Below are 6,000 nucleotides of genomic sequence, written 5' to 3'. Positions count from 1 at the left end.
CGCCAACGCGATCCTCCGGTCTTCAGCGGCGACGACGACCATGACGTGGAGGATTGGCTCTCGTCATACGATCGCGTGAGTGCTCACAACAAGTGGGATGACAAAGCTAAATTGACTAACGTCATCTTCTATCTTTCTGGAGTCGCGAATCTTTGGTTCCGGAATCATGAATCCAACCTTTCCACCTGGACAGCATTTACCCATTGTTTCAAAGAAGTCTTCGGTCGCCCTGCTGTGCGCAAGCTCCGCGCAGAACAACGTTTGCGTGGTCGCGCTCAGCAAAAGGGTGAAAACTTCACCAGCTACATTGAAGACGTAGTTGACCTTTGCCGGCGCATTAATCCCACCATGCCCGACTCTGAAAAGATCAAGAATGTAATGAAGGGCATAGAAGATGACGCCTTTCAAATGCTCTTGGCGAAAAATCCTCAAACGATCGACGAGGTCATTACACTGTGCCAGAGCTACGATGAGCTCCGCAAACAATGCCTTACCACGCGCCGCGCTGTCGCGCCGGACGACACGGTTTCGGCTTTAACTGACAGTTCTAGTGCTGCTTCCGCCCACTCTTCGTTCCTCGACCAAATCAAGCAATTTGTTCGCGAAGAAGTCGCGCGCCAACTGTCACTGCTGCCTGCTACCCAGTCGTCTGAGTCCTCTTTGTCCCCGGAACTGCGACGCGTCATCCATGAACAAGTCAGCGACGCACTACCTCTTGCTAATCAGCCACCTTCAGCGACAGTCCCGCTCACTTACGCTGTCGTCGTTGCCAGGCCAAGACCTCCGCCTGAAGTTGCGCATTACACGCCCACAAGCGGCTTCTACGCCTCGCCTTCTGCAGCAGCGAACTACGTGCCCAGAAGCGGCTTCTGCGCGCCTCCGCAGCCCCTACGCCCAGCTCCAAACTGTGCTCCGCTACCTAGACCCCCTGTTGATAATCCCTGGCGTACCCAAGACAATCGGCCGATCTGCTTCGCGTGTGGCTTTGCTGGACACGTGGCACGGTTCTGCCGCCGGCGAGGTTGGTATCCTCCCGATACTGCGAGACTTCAAGGGAATGCTCCTGACTCTCAGTCCCGCTATTCACCACCAGTTCCGCACTTCACTCCTTCCTCTCATGTTCCCCAAAGCTTCAACACTCGTCGGTCTCCATCTCCCCGTCGACGTTCCCTGTCCCCCATCGTCCGCCGCCCTCCGGCTGCGGAGGAAAACTAAATGGCGCAGTTCCGGAGGCAAGAACTGCGATCTCTTCGAACTGCTCAAGCCCTCGTTTATTCCCAACGAACGTCATTGAAGTTTTAGCCGAAGGTATCGCCGTTCACGCGCTTGTCGACACGGGTGCCGCAGTATCCGTCATTGCCGACCAGCTTCGCCGTACGCTCCGAAAAGTCGCCATGCCGTTTTCTGCCATTTCGCTACGCACAGCAAGCGCTGATCCTATTGAGCCCTTAGGAACATGTACCGTTCGTGTCGCCATACAAGACAGTTTATACCACATTGAATTTGTTGTTCTTCCCCGCTGCTCTCACGACATCATCTTAGGATGGGACTTCCTCTCATCTCATCACGCTATTATTGATTGTGCCCGTGCAGAACTTGCGCTGACTCCATTCTGCGGCAGTCTTTCTGAAGATTTGCCTCCACCTTCTGCTCGAGTGTTCGTTGCCACCGCCACTGATATTCCTCCTTTCTCTTCCGCCCTTGTACCCGTTTCCTGTGCTGCTTTCTACGATTCCACAGTTCTTTTCACGCCATCTCAACTTGCTGTACGCCGTCATCCCTTCTTGCTTCCCTTTGCCCTCCTTCCCTTTCGCCAGGGCTCCAGTGCACTTTACGTTTCGAATCCGTTTTCGTGTCCATCAAGCTTACATCATGGCGAGTGCCTTGGTTTTGCTGATGAATTCGACACGAGCTCTGTCTACGATGTACCTGATGACTCGACTCCTCTTCACGTTGACGCCATGACTCTCCCTGTTTCTGCGCCTCCGCCTGCATGTGAGCGAGAGTTTGCTCCGTCTATTGACGCCAACCTCACTCCGAGTCAGCGCACGCAGATCGTCGACCTTCTTAACCGATTTCGAGCTTCTTTCGACCTACAGAAACAATGTTTAGGCCGTACCTCCACAGTCGTTCATCGCATCGACACCGGCAGCCACGCGCCGCTACGCCAACGTCCATACCGTGTGTCCGCGACGGAGCGTCGTGTCATCGACGAGCACGTAGGAGACATGCTCCGACGCGGCGTGATACAGCCATCACACAGTCCTTGGGCTTCTCCGGTAGTGCTGGTCAAAAAGAAAGATGGGACAATTCGTTTTTGTGTGGACTATCGACGACTCAACAAGATAACCCGGAAAGATGTATATCCTCTTCCCCGTATCGACGACGCACTGGACTGCCTCCAAGGCGCTGAATTCTTTTCGTCCTTAGACTTACGATCTGGTTATTGGCAGGTCCCGGTGGCTGATGCAGACCGTCCGAAAACGGCATTTGTTACGCCTGATGGCTTATACGAATTTACCGTGATGCCCTTTGGCCTCTGTAATGCGCCTGCAACTTTTGAAAGAATGATGGATAACATACTCCGGGGACTCAAATGACAGACATGCCTTTGTTATCTCGATGACATTGTCATCTTTTCCCCGGACTTTTCTTCTCACCTGTTCCGACTCAAACGCGTGCTCACTTGCCTTGCCGATGCTGGACTCCAGCTCAACTTGAAGAAGTGTCGCTTCGCCGCCCGGCAGCTAGTCATCCTTGGCCACGTTGTTTCGAAAGATGGTGTGCTCCCAGATCCAACCAAACTCCAAGCCGTTGCCGAATTTCCAAGACCAAAGACCACAAAAGAACTCCGCAGCTTCATCGGATTATGCTCCTATTTTCGTCGTTTCATCCGCAACTTCGCCACCATAATAGCGCCTTTGACGCAGCTTCTCGCGGGTAACCACGACCTCGTGGCTTGGCCGCCAGCTTGCGATGCCGCATTCACGACGCTGCGACGTCTTCTAACCTCACCCCCCCTACTTCGACATTTTGACCCAAGCGCACCGACAGAAATACACACGGATGCCAGTGGCGTCGGCATTGGCGCTGTTCTTGCACAACGAAAGACTGGCTTCGATGAATACGTTGTTGCCTTCGCTAGCCGCGCGCTCACGAAAGCGGAAGCAAACTATTCCGTTACAGAAAAAGAATGCCTGGCTATCGTTTGGGCCATAAATAAGTTCCGTCCTTACCTCTATGGTCGCCCGTTCGACGTCATCACGGACCATCATGCACTCTGCTGGCTGTCGTCCTTGAAAGATCCTTCAGGTCGCCTCGCTCGATGGGCGCTTCGCCTCCAAGAGTATGATATTCGAGTGCTGTACCGCTCAGGCCGTAAACATTCGGACGCGGATGCCTTGTCTCGCTCCCCAGTGTCAGGCCAGCCCAATTATCAGAAAGTACGAATATGCGAGTCCTCCCTCACCGCCACGGATATGCTTTCGGAGCAGCACAAGGATCCATGGATTGTTGCTATGCTGGCTTTTCTGTCAGACCCATCAGCGCCTTCTACTGGACGTGCGTTGCGTCGCCAAGCACACCACTTCGCTGTTCGTGACGGGCTCCTGTACCGCCGTAACTACCTCTCGGACGGGCGCAAATGGTTACTCGTGGTTCCTCGGCATCTACGTTCGGACATATGTGCAGCGTTTCACGATGACCCGCAATGCGCACATGCAGGAGTACTCAAAACATACGCGCGCCTGCGAATTCGTTATTACTGGCGCGGGATGTACCGATTCGTCCGCCAATATGTCCGCTCCTGCCTCGCATGCCAACGCCGCAAGAATACCCCTCATGCCTTAGCTGCTCCACTGCAACCCTTGCCTTGCCCAGGACGGGCCTTTGACCGGGTCGGAGTTGATCTTTATGGACCCCTTCCGGGTACTTCAGATGGCAACCGCTGGGTGATAGTGGCGATAGACCATCTCACGCGTTACGCGGAAACTTCGCCTCTGCCCAACGCATCTGCGCGGGATGTTGCCGGGTTCCTTCTGCGTAACGTCATACTTCGCCATGGAGCCCCCAGAGAGTTGCTGAGCGACAGAGGCCGCGTCTTTCTGTCTGATGTTATAGAAGCCCTGCTCAAGGAATGCAACGTAATTCACCGTACTACTACTGCATACCACCCGCAAACTAATGGCATGACTGAGCGCTTTAACCGCACTCTTGGCGATATGTTAGCCATGTACGTCGCATCTGACCAAACCAATTGGGACCGAATTCTCCCCTTCGTGACGTACGCTTATAATACCGCCACACAGACCACTACAGGATTTTCCCCGTTCTTTCTTCTTTACGGACGCGAGCCTTCCTGCACAATGGACACCATCCTTCCGTATCGCCCTGACCCAACGGAGGCTACTACCCTGTCCGAAGCTGCTGCACACGCGGAAGAGTGCCGAAAGCTCGCCCGCACATTTACTTCGGCTGATCAGCAGCGACAGAAGCACCTTCGGGATATTCCCTCCTCTCTGGCACCCTATGCCCCTGACTCACTAGTCTGGCTTTGGGTTCCCGCTACCAGCCCTGGACTTTCACCAAAGCTTGTTTCCAAGTACCAAGGTCCCTACCGTGTCGTCAGTCAAACGTCTCCTGTGAACTACTTGGTAGAACCCCTTGAGCCGCCTTCCGATAAGCGCCGCCGAGGGCGCGAAATCGTGCACGTTCAGCGGCTCAAGCCGTACTTTGACCCACCTGTGCTATCTTGCCCGTAGGTCGCCGAGACGGCTCCTCTTCTCCGGGGAGGCAATTGTACTGGAGAAGAACGCGCGGCAGGCACTGCTTCGAGAAAGACGACGACAACGTTTCGGTTGAAAGCCTTGTGTCTGTGTTGCCGAAGCTCTGTGTCCTCTCGCTACGTGCTCTGCTATCTGAGCGTCTAATCAACCGAACTATAACGCATCTTAACAATATATATATAATGACTTGCATCGCCAAAAAACTAAGCTGTGACGAGTAGAACATTATTCATTATTCTGAATTACTCTTTTTGAGTAGCGAAGTCAAGTTTCCGCATTTTTGTACCCCGAGAGAGATCTATTTATTCACGGAAAGGCACAGAGGTCTGCCTGAGCTACAACTTGCTCTGGCTCGCTACTCTGCACTGGGGAAAAGGCACGGTGAGAAAACGGGCTAATAAGTGATGATCGCAATAAAGAAAGGCGTCAGGCCGGGAGATACGATCTCTCCAATGCTATTCACAGCGTGTTTACAGGAGGTATTCAGAGACCTGGATTGGGATGAATTGGGGATAAGAGTAAATGGAGAATACCTTAGTAACTTATCCCTAAAGAGAAAAGTGTGTAACAGCTGTGTCCTACCAGTACTCACATACGGGGCAGAAACCTGGAGGTTTACGAAAAGGGTTCTACTTAAATTGAGGACGACGCAACGAGCTATGGAAAGAAGAATGATAGGTGTAACGTTAAGGGATAAGAAAAGAGCAGATTGGGTGAGGGAACAAACGCGCGTTAATATCTTAATTGAAATCAAGAAAAAGAAATGGGCATGGGCAGGACATGTAATGAGGAGGGAAGATAACCGATGGTCATCAGGGGTTACAGACTGGATTCCAAGGGAAGGGAAGCGTAACAGGGGGCGACCAAAAGTTAGGTGGGCCGATGAGATTAGGAAGTTTGGCGGGACAACATGGCCACAATTAGTACATGACCAGGGTAGTTGGAGAAGTATGGGAGAGGCCTTTGCCCTGCAGTGGGTGTGACCAGGATGATGATGATGATGATGATGACGATGATGATGGAAACGGGCTAATAAGTGATGATTATATCAAGAGGAGGGGCGTATGTAGCAACTCACAACGTTGTGACAACGTTGTGACAACGTTGGACGCGCGTCCGGTCCAGCGGCTTGAGGAGAGGTCATAGCGCCAATTCTTATCAGGGTGGCGCAGTTTGCGTTATGCCAACGGCCTAACGGAAACACGTCCGATCGACG

This window comes from Dermacentor andersoni, chromosome 10 (assembly GCF_023375885.2).
Source record: "Dermacentor andersoni chromosome 10, qqDerAnde1_hic_scaffold, whole genome shotgun sequence".
Classification (NCBI taxonomy): domain Eukaryota; kingdom Metazoa; phylum Arthropoda; class Arachnida; order Ixodida; family Ixodidae; genus Dermacentor; species Dermacentor andersoni.
The sequence above is the reverse complement of the archived record's forward strand: the minus strand, read 5'-3'. Positions refer to the sequence as shown.